The sequence below is a fragment of the Fundulus heteroclitus genome, chromosome 23 (assembly GCF_011125445.2).
Source record: "Fundulus heteroclitus isolate FHET01 chromosome 23, MU-UCD_Fhet_4.1, whole genome shotgun sequence".
NCBI lineage: Eukaryota > Metazoa > Chordata > Actinopteri > Cyprinodontiformes > Fundulidae > Fundulus > Fundulus heteroclitus.
Genome location: NC_046383.1, coordinates 29,463,786 through 29,482,585, shown reverse-complemented (window position 1 = coordinate 29,482,585; position 18,800 = coordinate 29,463,786). Strand labels below are relative to the sequence as shown.

The window sequence follows — 18,800 nt, the reverse complement described above, 5'->3', positions numbered from 1 at the left end:
TTCTGAGCTATCTAAAATTTTAGCTTCATCTAAACCTTCTACCTGTATGTTAGACCCAATCCCAACCAAGTTGTTTAAGGACATATTCCCTTTGATCAGTGGCACTATTTTAGACATGATTAATCTATCCTTAGTAAATGGATATGTACCACAGGTTTTGAAAGTAGCTGTTATTAAACCTTTACTTAAGAAACCTTCTCTTGATCAAGATGAGTTAGTAAATTACAGACCTATATCTAATCTTCTTTTCTTATCTAAAATTCTTGAGAAAGTTGTTGCTAATCAACTTTGTGAACATTTACAAAGTAATGACCTACTTGAGGAGTTTCAGTCAGGCTTCAGAGCTCATCATAGCACTGAAACAGCTCTGGTGAAGGTCACTAATGATATTCTCATGGCCTCAGATAATGGACTTGTGTCTGTACTTGTCCTGTTAGATCTCAGTGCTGCGTTTGATACAGTTGATCACAATATTCTCCTACAAAGACTTGAACATACTGTAGGGATTAAGGGGAAAGCATTAGGCTGGTTTAAATCTTATCTGTCAGACAGATTCCAATTTGTTCATGTTAATAATAAATCTTCCTCAAACTCTAGGGTCACCTGTGGAGTACCACAGGGTTCAGTCCTTGGACCAATTCTCTTTACTATATATATGCTTCCGATAGGCAAAATTATCAGACAGCATGGGATTAATTTCCACTGTTATGCTGATGATACTCAGCTATATTTATCCATAAATCCTGATGAATCCAATCAATTACTTCGACTGCAGTCATGTCTTGATGACATCAAAAGCTGGATGACTTTAAATTTCCTGCATCTAAATTCTGACAAGACCGAAGTTTTAATCTTTGGGCCAGAGTCCTCAAAAAATAAACTTCTTAACCAATCACTTAATCTGGGTGGCATTAACCTGGCCTCTGGTAATAAAGTAAAAAATCTTGGTGTTATTTTTGACCAAGACATGTCATTTAAATCCCATATTAAACAGGTTTCCAGAGTTTCCTTTTTTCACCTCCGGAATATCGCCAAAATTAGAAACATTCTGTCCAGGAGTGATGCTGAAAAACTGGTCCATGCATTTGTTACTTCAAGGCTGGACTATTGTAATTCTTTACTATCAGGAATTCCACAAAATGCAGTTCAAAGCCTTCAGCTGATCCAAAATGCTGCAGCAAGAGTTCTGATGAAAATCAACAAGAGGGATCATATTTCTCCAATTTTAGCTTCCCTTCATTGGCTTCCTGTTAAATCAAGAATAGAATTTAAAATTCTTCTTCTAACGTATAAAGCCCTTCATAATCAAACTCCATCATATATCAGAGCTCTGATTACCCCGTATGTTCCTAACAGAGCACTTCGCTCTCAGACCGCAGGTCTGCTGGTGGTTCCTAGAGTCTCTAAAAGTAGAATGGGAGGCAGATCCTTTAGCTATCAGGCTCCTCTCCTGTGGAACCAACTCCCAGTTTTGGTCCGTGAGGCAGACACCCTGTCTACTTTTAAGACTAGGCTTAAAACTTTTCTTTTTGACAAAAATTATAACTAGTGACTCATGTTACTCTCAGCTACCTTTATAGTTTTACTGCTATAGGCTTAGGTTACTGGAGTATATCAGGATCTAATTTTCTCACTATATTGAGTTCTACTGTTCTTCAATTATGTATTATGTGTTGTCATTTCTGCTTTAACTTTCTGTTCTCTCTCTTTTCTCTTCATAGTAGGTACACCTGGTCTGGCGTTCTGTTAACTGTGACATCATCCAGAGAAGACGGCTCACCCGCTACTACCATCTAATGTAGAACAGATTACTAGATCAATGTGTGCTTCTGTGCTTTTTTGTTTCTCTTGTTGTGTCTCTGTTCTGTCTTCTGTAACCCCAGTCGGTCGAGGCAGATGACCGTTCATACTGAGCCCGGTTCTGCCGGAGGTTTTTTTTCCCGTTAATGGGTGGTTTTTCTTCCCACTGTCGCTTCATGCTTGCTCAGTATGAGGGATTGCAGCAAAGCCATGTACAATGCAGACGACTCTTCCTGTGGCTCTACGGTTCCCCAGGAGTGAATGCTGCTTGTCGGGACTTTGATGCAATCAACTGGTTTCCTTATATAGGACATTTTGACCAATCTGTATAATCTGACCCAATCTGTATAATATGATTGAACTTGACTTTGTAAAGTGCCTTGAGATGACATGTTTCATGATTTGGCGCTATATAAATAAAATTGAATTGAATTGAATTGAATATACACATTGCCTTGCAAAGTGTCCCGCATTACAGCCCCAAAATATGAAACAGAATTTTATATCATAGACCAACATAAGGCAGTGCATGATTGAGAATCGGAAGAAACAACTTAAAGAATATTAATAAAATGGACGTATCATACTGTGGGAATGCCTTTTCCAAGCATGGAAAAGGGGAGCTGGTCAGAGTTGATGGAGTGAAGATTGATGGAGCTTAATACTTTTACCAATTATGGAGTAAAACATGTTGGAGGCTGCAGAAGACATGAGACGGGGGCAGAGAACTCCCTTCCAGCAGGTGAACAACTCTAAACTTACAGCCAGAGGTTCAATGAAATTAGCTGCAATTAAAGCACCTTCATGTGTTTAGATTAGCCAAGTTAAAGTCCTGACCGAAATCAGTTGAGAATCTGTGGCAAGAATTGAAAATTGATGTTCACAGATTTACTCTGCCCAAAATGCCAGAGCAGGAGCTATCTCCCACCGGAAATGGCTCATGTGAAACCCAGACACAAGGCATTCAAGTTTGCGGGTGCAACTTGGCAAGGCTTTCTGAACGCAGCAATAGAGAAAACAGGGGAACCCGAAATGCAACTGCTTGTGAATGCTCCCCAACAAAATAAATGAATTCATTACAACACCCTCTGTGTTTCTACGGGTTTAACTATGGAACGGTTTGCTAAAGGGTTTTCAAGTAACAGAGCTTCAGATGCAGCTTGTGGTATTTACACTCTATATCGTCTCACTATGCTGCCCCAGGACTGACAAAAGAGCATTTTGTACCTTTGCAGAGCACCTGCTTATGCACAATTCTGTGCACAAACCCAGCTGTATCACACAGATAGGGCCAGTCCCTTCCTTCCTCTGTGCTTATTAAGACATTGAAGCTTTTAGCACCTAGCAGCACTAATCCTATAGCCTTATGCTCACTGATACCAGAGCCAAATGGCCTTTCACTGAGGTTCTCTCAATCTCTGTATCCCTTCCTCTCTCTCTCTTTCTCTCTCTGTCTCTCTATGTGAGTGTGAGCATCTGTGACTGTTTGTGATGAATGGACAAGGCGAAAGAGGAGAGGAGTAAATGTGAGACACTGCACCACCGAGACCAATGAGGAGGGGTTTTGGGGGGGGAGCAGAAAGAATGAAAGAGGCAAAGACTATAAGGGGGATGTCAGGAAAGGGATACTGGGGTGCAGATGCACATGGATGGCATACAAAAGCACTTACATGCACTCTGCCCCTGTATTTACGTCCTGCATGCGGAATGCCCGCTTGCTCACAGCTTTGTGTGTTTTGCGTTGCTTCGTGCCCCACGCCGTGTGTGTGCGTGGATGCGTGTGCAAGGCCGAGGTAGGTTAAACTTGTACTCGTGAAGTGTTCCCAGAAGAGATTAATCATCCCGTGCTGGAATGCTGCATCTCGGTCATAAATCATCACCTGACCTCTCCCTCTCTGTCTCTCTCTCTTTTTTTCTCTGCCACACGTGGAGGGGGAGTCGGGGTAAAAGGAGTGTCATTGACGATCTGCAGCAAACAAACACCCAACAGCCTTGACAAAAGCACAAAAGGAGGGAAAACGATCACATGCTAGTTTCATATCTGGATAGAAAAGTTGTAAAAAAAAAACGGATTACGGTTTAAATCTAATAAAATGCTTCAACAATATAGAACGGTCATTTCCTTTTTCAAAATAATAAAAAAAAACATTACATATACAAAAGAGACAATGGTTCTAATGGTTGAGACCTCAGATGCAAGCTCTACCAAAAATGGAAGCAATGCTTCATTTCATAATATACTTAAGGTTTGGTTTTACTGGCTCACTAAGAACAGTCACAGATGATTTAAACCAAGGAATAAATAAAATAATCTCTGTTGAGTTGGGTTGTTGAATGAATGAAAACCCAAATGAGTTACTATTGACTATCAAGTCAGAAAATGCTCATAAACAAGTTTACAGCTTGCTTTTGATCTCTGGTTAAATGATTTCTTCAAATTAACTGCACGTTTTGAACAATTCAACTATTTAAATCATGTTGAACCGCTAACTTATGAATTATTAAATGCGAGACCATTCTGAACGAAGAGGGATGGTTAAAACCCCACAGACATGATGTTCTGATGTTAAAAGTGAAAAAAAAATATTCCTCACACATAACCTATAGACATACAAAATTCCAGATGAAAGACAAGCAAACTTTAAGCTTTTTAAAAAGTCCACAAAAAACACTAACATCTATTTTTTATGTGATATGAAATAAAATGAAATATCTCCTGAGAAAGTGCTTAGACTTAAAGTCCACAGTTAATTTTTCCAAAGTTTTTTTTTTCCTCTGAAGTAGGTGTTTTGCATCGTAACCTCATTTTTTTCTACCTGAAATTACAATTCAAACCAGGTATTAATATAATACTTTTTTATCTCTCTGAAATTAATGAAGGCAACACTATTCCTGTTGGATGTAAATTAGGATCACTAAAGTTATTCTTTTGTTGAATGCCACAATAATTGGATTTTTCATTTCTTCAGAGTTATATGAAGCAATTGTTTTACAAAATTTTGATTAACGAGTAACAATATTTAAGTTAAATGGAGTCAAACCAGTGAATTTATTTTAGGGCAACACCTAAAATATGTTGTCTCCTTGTGTAACATTATTAAAACAAAGAAAGAAAAAAAAAAATCAGTCGAGAAATCATGAAGCGAGTTTCTCTTTCTCTTTCATAATACTGGTTCACCCCTGGGTACAATTTCCAGATGCCTGAAGGTTTTGTCTGTTCAGAAAATTAAAGGCAAGAATAAACAGCACGGGATTGTACGGAGCCCCTAAAGGGACATGGAGGGGAAAAAAAGTATTTCGAGATCTCGCAAAAGCTTTTTTCCCCTCCATGTCCCTTTAGGGGCTCCGTAGAATTGTCCCGCCATGACCTTCAGGAAAGAGAGATATTCCCGTTTCCTAGAAAGAACGAGTTCTAGAGTAAAATTTGCCAACAGAACCCAGAACAAAAAATTCCTGCACTTTGGGTTGAATGGCCACTCAGCGAGAAAGAAGCCATTACTCAAAAAGCAACATTAAAAGGTAGTGAGACAGAAGGATGAAAGTTTTGCAGTATATAGAAATATATGGTTTCAACTATTGGCTTTCATCTCATTATGTGCAAGAAATATCTTTAAAGTCTAAAGGGGCGTTCACACCGAAGGCGAACAAGGCGAATGGAGCGAGTGATTTACATGTTATCCCTATGAAAAGGGGGTAACATTCGATCAGGAGCGAATTAACAGTCTGCGACGCAAACGATGCCTTTTCGCGCGATGCAAAGTGCAAATTGGGCGAATAGACTGAAGCAAAACTACGAACAGAATAGAGAGAAGCTGCAAAATTTTTCTGTCAATTCACGTCACTTTTAGGGTCCTCCTCGTCTATTTATTTAAGCGTGATTTGTTTGTGTTACGTATTCAGATATATTTAGACTATATTTCTATTGAGCAACGATGGATTTACTGACTGAAGACAGATGGACAGGCGCTCTGCAGCGGGGATAACATGCTGAAATTTCGCTCAGTTGTCCACATGAATTGTTTGCGAGAGAGAGAGGCATAACATCAAGCAACCAACGGCTGGTAACCAAAGCAGAAGAATCGTCTTGTTCACGTTCGGTTTGGAAACACCTTATCAGCAAAACATCCATCCAACCATTGTCAATACTCGCTTAACCTTGCGTGGTGAGGGCGTGGATGGGCTGGTGCCCATTGTCAGCTTTCATTAGGTGAGCGGGGATGAATACAAATCCTGGCCACTTTTTAGATTCTCCTTAAAAAAATGTATTACCATCTATCATTTTCCTTCCACTCCATAGTTGTATTCTTTGTGTTGGCCTATCAGGTTTTTATTACTTTTGCCAGTTGTATTTTTCATACAAGGCACTTAGCAACAAAATAGTGATGTAAATCCTGCTGCTTATTATTTAGTACTTTGAAGTAAAACATTGCCCTCCCCAACTGCAGCATTTACTGTAGAAATCTCATAGTATTTGACTGAATGACTCCATTGTAAAAAGTAACACATATCCGCTCTTGCTGGGTAGTGACTTGCTAGCTCTCAGCTTATTAGCAGTAACAGTTGTTTGGAACTATATTTCCAGCTGCTCTTCAAATGCTATAGTCTGGATAGGAGCCAAAATAGGCATGTGAACACACGTTTGCATTAAACCTTTACATCCTCCATCTTCGAGAAGAAAAAAAAAAAAACAGGTGGCTTACTGTACATCAATGCCTCACTGCGTATGTAACAAAAGGAGATATAAGAGAGAGAGAGAAGGGGGAACCTTTACTTGGTTATGTTCAAGAACAGGAAATTGATTCTTTAATATTAAAAATTCAACAGCTGAGTTTCATTACTTTCTGAACCTATTCCCTTTCCCTGGTGAAGTGGGAAAATATCACAGTTTATTAAATTACTCCACTGAAAAGTCTCCAGGGATGCCATCTTAACTCGCGTCCTCTTTCACAAGGCCATTTTAGGCTGTAACTAGACATGTCTACTTAGAAAGAGAGGCAGAAAGAAAAAGAGAGAGCAGATAAGCCACAGAGGAAGAGAAGCTGCTTTATTTATGCTGATTACATCGGCTGCCACTAAGAGTTTGAGCTATTCTATTGGCTACGCAATGCATGGATTTGAATGGTGCCACAACTAAAATTAGATCCATGCTGTAAATGGTAAAAGTCACAGTCATTTCTAACCAAAGGAAATTCTGTGTGTATGTGAACATATGCCTGTATGATCCATTCTGCAGACAATTTTTCAGCAAAACAAAACAAAAACAAAAGACAACTTGAGTGTACCTATAACAAAAAAAATAAATAAAATGGAAATAGTAACAAAGCTGCTCTACTATCTATTAGCAATAGCTCAGACTCCACTTCCTGAGTAAAATAGCAAAAGCTTCAGGAAAAATCTGGTTAATGACCAGGAATGCTCAAAAGCCCCACCTTTCTCATAACGGCAGATGAGAAAATGTTCACATTTTATTGCATCCCTTGGGAAAGGGACGAATACAAATATAATTAAAGGGGAAGTTACTTCCCTCTCTATAAGGATAGGAAGTATCCCGGTTTTACTGCTGCAAAACAAGAGCTCATAAATTCAGCTTTGATCTGTCTAAATGTTTTTTTTTCTGGTAGCCATCCTGCTGTGTCATTAATACTTGAGTGCAGTGCATATGTAAGAGCTGTAAAACAACATTTTACTAATGCTTTGAAACAGTCAGAATTATTATAAAGGTGACATTTTAAACTGTCTGTAGCATCTTATATTGGCAATTGACATTCTTAGCGCTGCAAGCATTATTAAAACAGCTGTCTAGTGACTAACAACATTCCCAATTCAAACATTTACCATGACACCAAAATTGAAACTTTGGTCAACCTTCCTGTTATCTGCTTCAAGTCCTGCTCTCTCTAAGTCTGAAGGAAATAAGAACAGGTCTTGACAAGTTGAAAAAAATTAACTTTTTTACATAGCTTCTTACTCCTCCATGCTGTGAGTCTATAACAGAGGGCTCAGGTCAGTGATGCTCTATTCACTGATGGGAGAAAGACCAGATGTTTATTTGTTTGTTTCCGACTCAACTTTGGCTTATTGTGATCAAATCTGATAAAGTGTGGATCACTCGATGGAACTCTAGTTTAAATATTTCATTTAATCTAATTTCAGCTGACAGATGAATAACTGTGCTGGGATAGAAAATAAAATAAACTTTTCCAGCTGCATGAGCAACACAGCGCCATTTGAACATTCAGACATTTAAAATACATATGCAGTGTTGTGTAAAAGTCCAGCCTCTCATCCATCTTGCTTCCTAAGCTTCAAGCCTAGTCCACACATAGCAGTTTTTAAAAATAATACCATACCCATAGGAGTTTATTTTATTCTTTTAGAAATACGCCACAGAGCTTTTCTTCTATAAGGCAGATGCATAGGGGGCAGTGTACAGCAAAACTAAACCTTATGTCAGCCAATCAGAATTCTTCAAAACAAACGCGACTCCCTGTTAGGAATGAATCATGGTGCCTGGAGGTTTGATCTTGTGAAAAAATACACGTGTGACGGTGCGTAGCAATATTTGTCGCAGACCGTGATGCGGCAGACATTAATATCCATCTCTTTATGTACACACGCAGGCTCAAAATTGGAGAATTTATAAATCTCCACTTTGGTTGAAGTTTTTAGGATCATTATTTTTAAGGGATGTATAATGCTATTTACGTGTGGCTGAAAGGCAAAACCGCATAAAAATGTCTTGTTTTTCCCAGATATCCTGCTACGTGTGGACTAGGCCCAAGATCTTCCTAAGTGATTTAGTGGTACACATTCTTCAACATTTTCCTGAACCTTTCACTGATTTTCAATCCAGGAGCAAACAGTTTTCCATTAGCTGGATTGCTTAACTATGACCTAAAATATTTTTAGCATAAATGTGTTCTGAAATGTAATAGAGCCCAACTGCAGTCTGCTATAATTTCCAGTTGGGTTATTTGAATTGGTATTAACACCAAAAGAAACAGTCTGACACTCCTAAAATATTATGTCTCTACCAACAAGGCGATTTGCAAAAACGTTATTAGCCAAAAACTTGGTTTACAGTATATGATCAACTAAAGGACATGCAGGTCCCATATCACCTTTCTGTTGATCTTTCCTGTTTCTTAGGCACCGGGCTCTCAGATAATGTAATCAGTGTTTTTTTTTTTAAGTGTGACACTTCTTTTGTCCTCCACTAGTCCACTTTCATAATTATTTTATGTGGCCTTACATGATGTCATGGTCAGATACAAATACTGGACAGAAAATGAGCACAAAATAGCAAACACCTTTAAACGACCTTCAGAATAACTGGATAGTTATTGTTTGAAAGCATTTCAAATGACAACAATAAAGTCTGACTCTTTCAAAGATCTTTATACAAATCAGAGGTGGTTTAGACTAGGAACATCACTGCAATAGGCAGATAAATTAGAAACCCCATTTTTCTCAACTTAAATTTTGCCAAGAAGGTCATCTCAAAACGGCATGAGCTCACGAGGAGGCTGAGTTAAAAGCAGTCGGTCAGCTGTCAGACAGATGAAGTAAATATCATCCTGCTCCACCATCACTTCCAACACAAATACCCACAAGATCCATGGGCATAGTAATCCGAGATGAAGGGTGTGCTCTACAAGTGTCACTTTCTCTAAAGCAAAGTTAATACACACTCATATCCAAACGTCACACCAAAACGATCACCCGAGCAACACAAACCCCCTTTAAAGAAGGAATACAGGCATCAAAGGTCACAGGGGAGCTTGGAGAGGGACAGACTGTAGAAGAGTTTGTTTTGTCAGGTTTCAGAAACTGTTGAGAAAAATCCCAGACAGTGAATTGGATGGAACAATGTATGAGAACTTGAAATCTTTCTTCTTCAAGCTTCAAATGCAACATTGGTTATTGTGGCTAAATTTCTTCCTGCAGCTAAGTATCCTGGAAGGCTTCCTGAGTCTCATTAGCTACGTTTACATGGAAAACTGTAATCGGAATAAAAAAGCGACATGTAAACAAGCCAATCGAAATACTGTTACCGAATTAAGATCAGTCGGAATGAGATTGTAATCCGAATGAGAGGGGTGGTTTATGCAGATTGATAATCTGATCAATGTGCATATAAACGCTTGTCAGGCTCAAGCTATTCTGAATATGGCAAACTGACCCGAGAGCGCATGCTCGCCCAAAGTAAACGTGAGGTACTTCCGCGTTGGCAAGTGGCGGAAATACATCGGGAAGCAAAACTGTAGGGCTCCTGATGCAACCTTTCTGTTCAGAAAAATAAAAGAGCTCAAAATTGCTGCCTACTCAGCAACGTTTGAACTGTCATTAGAACATCGTGCAAGTCCACCCTGGGCGCTTGGAAGACAAACAAACTCGTATAACACTGCTTTGTTTACTATAGCAAAGACAGAAGTTCTTCTTCTGTGTTTTATTTAGGGGAATTTGATAACTGCGCATGTCAGACTGGTTCTATTCTGAATAAAGCCAGGTGTATATATACACACTTTATAATCGGATTAATTGATTGTGTGTATATAAACGGTACAATCCAATTATTTAATCCAAATTCATTTTTATCCGATTTTGTGCATCTAAACATAGCCATTGTTTCAAAGTAGAGAGAAGATGTAACAAAAACACTACTATAATGTTGTCTCTTTACCTTTTTGATTTACAAAGCATAACATCATTGCCTTCAGAAGTATTTCAGATATTTATTTAGAAATTATGTAAAACAGAAATCTATAAGGTCCTTCATCATCTTTTCTATACATTTTTTATGGACTTTGCCCTGTTTTTTTTTTTTTTTAGCAATGTAACTAGAAATTCAGCTCACGAGACAGGATGATTTACAATACTGTCTTAAACTGTGTTAAAAATTATGTTCGGTGCAGACCTATACAAGTTTGTTGACTTTAAATTAGAGCTGATCAACAACACATATGTTTAAAAAACAACTGAAATAGTTTGTCAGCTTACTCAGACTGGAAGCGATGAAGCAGATGGAAACTTTGTCAGCCATTAACAGTCAGTTTCTATTAACCATCAAACAGCCCAAATTGTAATAACAAAAATACTTTAGCTAAATGGAAACTCGCCAATGTTGAACAAAAAAAAATGTTTGGTTTTTTTTGGTAAAAGGTTTTTGTACTAGGATGCTCTCTTTTTCAGCCACATTGAAATTGTGGTATTTCACAAAACTGCAATGGAAACAGTTTTTTTGCATCACACAAGTCAAGTGATCAAAAACTGGATATTACTACTGGCGAAAAAGATGAAGAAGGCAACAGGAAGTGTTGAATTCATAGCTCTTTTGTAAAGTTGCTGAGCACAATTTCCCAAAAACGCTGCATACGTAACCACTCCCAAGTATGAGGTATATTCATGAGGGGCTTGTCATTCCAGCGTCTCCTCTGATGGCTGATGATGAGAGCTCCACTGCCGCGGCTGAAATGGAAACATCTCATCTAAATGTTTACACCCACTGCTGCCATGTTTTTTTTATTGATTTGTCACCTGAACAAGCTTATTTATTTTAATTACATTTAATGTAAAAACCGCAATGGTGAAATTGTGTTTTTTGACATTAGCAGAACATGGACAATATTCTGAGCACATTTGTAATTGGAAACGCAGCTAGTTGCAATGTTCTCAGTGTGTTTTTTTTTTTAAAAGAACAAAAAAAAAAAGAAAAAAAAACAACAACAACAAAAAAAAATTCTAGGAGCATTTAGTTAGTTTATGACTGTTATTTATAGTTGTGTAAATTGTTCAATTTTCTGCATTTTAGATTGCTTTGTATTTTGTTGGTTCACCCTTTCTGTGAAACACTTTGTAACATTTATTTGATGGATAAATAAGCTTTTACTGAATTTTATTTTCCTAAATAAGAGTATAAAACATAGATAGAAAGTTAAAGCTTAAAGCACCCACTCATGTATTCAGGGCCCATGATAGCTCAAAACTACATTGCTGGATGCTGTCACATGCTGACATCTTATGATAACACTATATGAGATAGACTTAACTATGATAAGGATTATCATGCCACTTTAATCTTGTGACATCTCAATTATATCCCCACTTACCTACTAACCAATAACTATGAATAAAATAATTAGCTCCTTGATCAATAGGTATTTCACATTTTAGGATCCCAGCACCCCATAGGATGCCATTTCTGAAAAAGCCTCGGTAAGCCACGCTTAAAGGAACAAACTTATGACTGAAATGTTGAAATCTGACATCATGGATCTCAGAGAGGAGTAGACAGACAGGACGCAATTTATTTTTTATTTTTTTGGGAGGGGTTAAGCAAAGCGCAACTGGTTATCTGATCTACAGATAGGCCATCCCAGTAAAATCCTCTCTGACACTGTAGCATGTCATGCCATCCAAAATCTGCTCTCAAGGAGTTCAAAATCTGTATCTTTTTTATTTCACTGACAATACTGCAGGATTTTCTCCTTTTTATCAGGATGTGGATTTATGACACTAGGTTGACTATATATCAGGCCCAAGAAAGCCCTGGGCTCGTAACAAAGCTGTGTAGGTGGTGGGCAGAATGAGCAGCCTCTAATAGAGTTGTGCCGCTAAGTTTATTTTTTGTTCCTTATTTAACAGAGTGTCCTGACAATTACAGCAGTTTTATCAACAGTATTAAACTCTCTTGCTTTCACTTACATTGCCCTTCTCTTTAAAGGTCAGCGTTCTTTGTTAATCAGCGATGGCAAAAAGTAGTTTCTGCATGTTTCACTCTCTAACCTTTTGTTTGAAATGATACAATACTAATCTATTAAGCAGTTGCGGTATACTGCAGCTATGAAGAAATGGTTGGTTCCCATGGTGAAGAAGTGTAAAAGCTAGAAAAGGCGTTTTCTCCCTTAAAAAAATTAATAAAATCCAGCCTTTAATAAAATCCAACCTTTAGTATGAATCAATTTAATCAATGGGGGGAAAGTGTCATATTTAGGGATAACTGTTTATAACTAAATCAACCAGTAGACTCATATTAAGATTGCCCTAAGAATGGTCAGTGGGAAAAAAATAATAAATAAGTATTTTCCTTTAGATTCCCACAGAGGGGGAATTTGTCTCTGCCTTTAACCCATCCCTTAAGGAGCAGTGGGTTGCCTACACTGAGTGGCCCCCAATCTAAGGGCTAAGGGTCTTTATCAGGGACTCATGGTGGCAGTCTGCAGGGATCGAACTGGGTTCTTGCAGCCTTCTCAGAACGCAAGCACGCTGCTCTAACCACTAACTCTAAACACTATCTACTTACCAGGCAGTTGTATAAGCATGCCAGAAAAAAAGAAAGAAAGAAAAAGATTTTCTGCCCTACCATCAAAAACATAAATGTATTGTATGCTAATCTTTAAATGGAGCTGTGTGCTTTGGTGAAATGAGATTGAAGTTGAGCTTTTAAGCAAGGCATTAGGTGGGTTCGGCATATAACAAAGCGTTAATACGTGGAAAAGCCTCACATGCTCAGGATAATTAAAATAGAGAAGTCTGAAGGAATATACTAGAAACTGAAAGGTTGGTTGTCAGTAAGTCTTTCAGCAGAGCAATGATCCAAAACCTGTAGCCAAATCAGTCACGACATGGGGCCAATCATCTGAAAGATCACACTACAGCAGTCACCAAGGGCAGGCCAAAATTGTTTGGGATTCTTTCTTTTTTTTCTTTTTTTACCACTGAAATGATTATTTCGAAAATTGTACTTCATATTTTGCAACACAGTGTTAGTTCATGTAACCGTGAGATATTTTGATTGTTGGGCATTTGGTAGCTAGCCAAGCAAATATTTAAAAATCACGCTGCCATGCCCCGTCTCTACCCATTTCACATCAAGAATAACTGCAAAATTGAAGGGCATGATAAAATAAATTCTTTCAGGTGAGCAAAACTGTCTCTAGCCCAGGGGCTCACATCTTTTTGGGTCCTACCCTGGCCTGTCTCGGTCCCCACACCTAATTTCTGTAGAAGACCTGTAGGCTGAGCTCAGGAGCAGATAGCTTAAGGGAAGACTGAAATTATTATGCTGCTGCTGTAATGGATGGAATTGTTTTTGACATGTCTTAAACGGGGTGCCAACAAATTTGTCAGTATTTGTAAATTTCAATAACAAACAAAATCATATTTAGATTTTAAACTTGGCAGACAGAAAGGATTCTCTAAGTCGCAGGTGCGCAGCTCTGCTGGAAAGTCTCGCTTTCTTTTATCTACACAACATTTCCATGGAAAACAGGGAAAAAAGTCTAAACTCTGCTGCCAAGATAAAATCAGATGGATTTAAAGCATTGTAAAACCTGGTAATGTTGCCATGGTTGCACCATCAGTAGCAACAGCTTTTTGTGTTTCACACCCTCCAGGAATGCCCAGTTAAAGGGAAACGTACACACACACACAAAAAATAATGTTAGCACCATGCAGCAAATTTATTTTTAAAAAAAAAAAAAAAAAAAACAATAATAAATACCTTGTCAACCCATAAAAACCTACAAAGCATTTTTGTGCATTTGGATAATAATACCTGAGCGACAACTGTGTAGGTTTTTGTTATTACATCCATTAGCTCAATGCAATGCAGTTCCAACTGGCAGAATTAAGAAAAGTAAAATAAATTTAAAAAAATAGAGCGATGTTAAATTTGTGTTTAAGAGGGACTTTTAGCTGTACTTTGTCAACAAAATTGCACGAAAAAAAAAATAAATAAAAAAATTCAGCCCACGATGCTGGTTCATTTTGTAACGATAAGTGGATTTTGAATTGGTCGGGAAGGACAAAATGTATTAACTGGGCCCTCAACACCAATACAGGTCACGGCCGTACTGTGAAAATGGCATTAGTGAAATTGGACCCTTGAGGTTTTATATAATGCTGTTTTTTCATCCATGATTATACACGCACACCTTGGGACAACAGACAGCACAGGGGTCACTCTGGATATCAATGACCACAGCCCCAACACCCCCAAATGCAACAGCGTGCATTTGTTTGACTGGTGTGGGTGTGTGCTTGTGTGTGTGTTTGCTGATGCCCGTGCACACGTTGGTGTTGTTGTGCGAAGCCTTCAGTCTTTAATCCCCTAATCTGCTGAACCCTGGAAATCACTGCAGTCATCTGTCAGCCAGGTTGAAGCAAGCCACAGAGCTCAATGCACACACACACACACACACACACACACACACGTTTCAATGGTAGTCATTTATTCAACAAGGCCAACCTCATTTCAGCCTAATGAAGATTGATGCACCTCTTTCCGGGCCTCACAGGTGTTGCAGCAAAATGCATGTATAAATATGTAACCCACATAGAGGAAGAGAGACAAAGACAAAAGACTGAAACTAAAAGCCAGTCACTGCGTAATAATACTCATGTGTGAATAAACAATAGCACAGATGCACCAATCAATCGGCCAGCGATCAGAATAGACAGATTTTGGCGACATCAACTCAGACCGGTAATTGGCAGGTCAAAGCCTGAAAAATCTCAATTGTTCTAATCAGAAAAGGCATGGAAACTAAAAAAAAAACTCCCACCTTTTCTGGTCTGTAAATGCATCAATACCCAGCATGTAATCTGATACACTTCCTGTAGAAAGGTAAGGCCAAATGGGGATAATCCTGTAATTGCTTCGTTTTCTGTTGAATTCAAACCTGCTATTCTCTACCAATGTCATTTTTTTCTCTTTAGGTTGTAGCCTGTAAAAACAAAAAGAGACAAAAAAACGACAAATGAAACCCCGAATTCGTCGAAATGTCCAGTTCAGACCTCATAAAAAAAAAGTGGTATTGACTAGAAAATGCCCGATTGGCACGTCTCTAAAACAAACATCTTCTGAGGGCATCCAGATCTCCAGCATTTGAGGTAATCCTGTTGATCAAACGTGAATGTTCTACTCAGACGAGGTCTGGGGCACTCGGGGTCTTTAAGTCAGGTCTAAACATAGCAGACGCATTAGTGCATATATGTGTGAGTGTGCCTGCGTCCGTGTGCTCATGCCAAATAGGACACCCTGAGGGCTTGTCTGGAGATTGCGGTTGACACGGCCTGCTGCTCTCTAGTGTGAGCTCCTATTAGCACTTAAGACTGCATATGCACACACAGCACACCGCCCGCCTGGATTAGCACACCTTGGCGATTAGGAAAAAAACAAAACAACAACAACAACAAAAAAAAAAGAATAAACCCACACACACAGACACGCTGCGCAAGGCAGCCAAGTCTGGCCAGACATATGGCTCTAGAGCAACACTGGTTTCTGTATGCGTGCCTTTTAAAACTGTCAGCAGTGACCGCGTCCAAATCTAAGAGCTTTTCACTTCCATTTTGATTCATAGAGCTCTTTCAAAAAGTTCAACACGCGGGAAGGAAAGAAGGGTCGGCCATCAAAGAGAGTTAGAGATCACACAAGCGCAGGCTGGCTTGAAGAGAGCTCAAGGTGGAGGAGGAGATAAAGGGGCCTTAGACAGAGAGAGAGTGTTCCAGCGAGATTGAAGTGTGAATTTCAGCAGGGCGTCTCATCATCAAGATCATCGTGGCATCTGTGTGTCTGCGAGAGTTTTCATGTCACAAGGTGCCGATGGCTGGGAGCCTCTAGGATCTACAGCTGGTGTGTGGGCCTCAGCCTATGACACCATGAATCCTAGCAAAAGTTTGCTTCCTTCGTTCTCTGCCCTGAAACTTTATGCATGGATATGGCAATAAATCCTAGGAAAAGAAAGGCACACACAGACATGCTCAATGAATATTCATCTTGGAGTTAACGGCGTCCCGCGGTGATATTTTCTGCTGCAGCTTGGGGTTGGAGGGGGTGGCGGGGGGTGCCAGCTGGGCTTTGGCTTTTTGCTTCTCAGTGTCACCAGAAAAAAAAAAAAAAATGTAGATCATGTGCTGGAGGATATAAATCAAAAACAGCGCAAAAAACAGGCACATCTGCACAGCGATTGCCTGTGATTTAATTCTACATAATTACTCTATAACATCTCTCAGTGAGTACAAAAAAAAAATAATTCACAGAGTATGCAGGATGTTACAAAGAGGTGAACGACGACTTGACAGAGGCGAGACGAAAGAGACTGCAATGTGCCGCAGAAGCTGTATTCACACTGACGTTGGATAGTGAGCTGAGCCATTTCTCCCCAGGGACATCATGTCTGACAAAGTCCCAGTTTACACGTCCACTTTTGTTTTGCTACTTTTTGTTGTTTATTGTTGCTGTTTTCACATTTATCACTCTTTCTCTTGAATGTTTTTAATGTTAAGATGAAAAAGTTAATGGCTGCCAGTAAAATTGTAAACGCTGTCAGAAACGGAATGAAACATGAACTACAACTCATTTGGGAAGGATCTTTAGCCTAGCGCTAGTTTTGCTATGCTCAGGATATGTTTGGGCGAGGACTTTGATGCAGTTTTAATGTGAATACTTTTACCCTGTGCTGGTAGAGAGTACATCAGTTCAGAGTTTTGACTGGGATCCCACATACCTAAACACTGTGGGCACTATATAACTACTATATAATATAGTAAAATACATCACTGACGATAAGATATTATGGCTATATCTACTTATCTAGTGCAAGGAATATTATTATATCAGCATGTTTTGTCTCCTAATGTTCTCAAAAGTTACAACCCCTTTTAATTTATCTATTTATTGCCAAAGGAGCTTCCTCATACAGGGAGCTGTATTTAGAAGCGTACAGGGTGGCCCAAGGAGGGTATTGCCCAGGGAGCCAATTATACAAGAGCCACTACTGCAATCTGCCAATTCAAACCTACCATCCAAAATTCATATGACTAAATAAAATCCTGTTGTTTTTTAGAGCATTCAGCTGGACAAAGACTGAATGGTGGAAGGATGCTGCGATGCTGTAGTAGCCAGGGACACGTCGGATGCTAGAGATGCCTCACAGTCCACCTTGACCCCTTAGAGAGGGCTGCACTTTAGGATGACTTCTCTTGCATGCCATCTATTCTCTGTGCTTAAATATTGCGCAGATGATCCAAACAGATGGGATCAAAAACTCCACCGCGTTTTCCCCTCACTCTGCCACTTTGACACATATTCCGCCGCAGACGCGCTGAGGGAATCCTCTGCGTCTGCAGCGACTACAGTGGATACCCGCAGGAGGACAACAGCTGTTGTTCCGATGAAAGGCACCTCAATGTCACGGCTCCGCGCTGCGTGTCAAAGAGCCGCTACACTCATGCGATACCACTGAGCGCACACAGCAAGCTGTGCGTAAGCATCGTTTCCATAGGAATATAGTTCAAAACGTGACGTACCTGTTCGCGGATTTGTGCGGCACTCACTGCATGTGCATAATCCTCCCTCCTTCAACTTCCAACTTTTTTTTCCCTCCGACCCCTCGGATCCTCGATTGGAGCCACCGGGTGCTAGTTCATACACTTGCTTATTGCATACTTTTCTTTGCCCTGTCTGAAAACTGATGGGGCTCGAAGCCTCCGGTTCACCATGTCACCGTATTGCTGGAATCAAACGGAGCAATCCATTCAGCGGCGGAGATAGTGCCCGACTGTATGTGGCCAAAAGCAGCTGCGCGCAAAAAAAAAAAAATGTATAAATTAAGGGCACGTCTTCCCGTGGATTCCCTTCCGGACTGGAGGATACGGCGTCGGGGGCAGACGTGCATGCTCTGAAGAGACTGATCGGCGGGTAAAGGCTGCGCGCAGCGGAACCCAGGGAGCGACCATGCATCCACGCACAGCGCAGAGAGCAATGACCGAGGCTCGCGGAGCGCGCGTTCACGGCTGAGACAAGTCAGTGGTCATTAATGGCCAGTAATCCACTGTGGGCTTTCTGGCTGCAGCTGCATCCCTCCAACATGGCACGAAAGGGATCAACAGTGATTAAACACCTAAAGAGTTTCAAATTCTGCCGCAATCCATCTTTCAGAGGTCACTGCTCTCCAATGAATCAGCCTGTTTATAAGTGTAATGCAGTGGTGTGT

General features: G+C 39.7%; 1 protein-coding gene across 9 annotated transcripts in view; it reads right to left on the bottom strand.

The window, feature by feature from the left end:
- Positions 1 to 18,575, bottom strand: part of tenm2 (teneurin transmembrane protein 2) — a 311,048-nt gene extending 292,473 nt beyond the window's left edge. For all 9 annotated transcript variants that reach the window (XM_036127097.1, XM_036127098.1, XM_036127104.1 and 6 more), the window contains exon 1: positions 18,115 to 18,575. The gene's annotated coding sequence lies outside the window, so the exon portion shown is untranslated. The remainder of the gene's footprint in view (positions 1 to 18,114) is intronic.
- Positions 18,576 to 18,800: the final 225 nt, after the last annotated feature.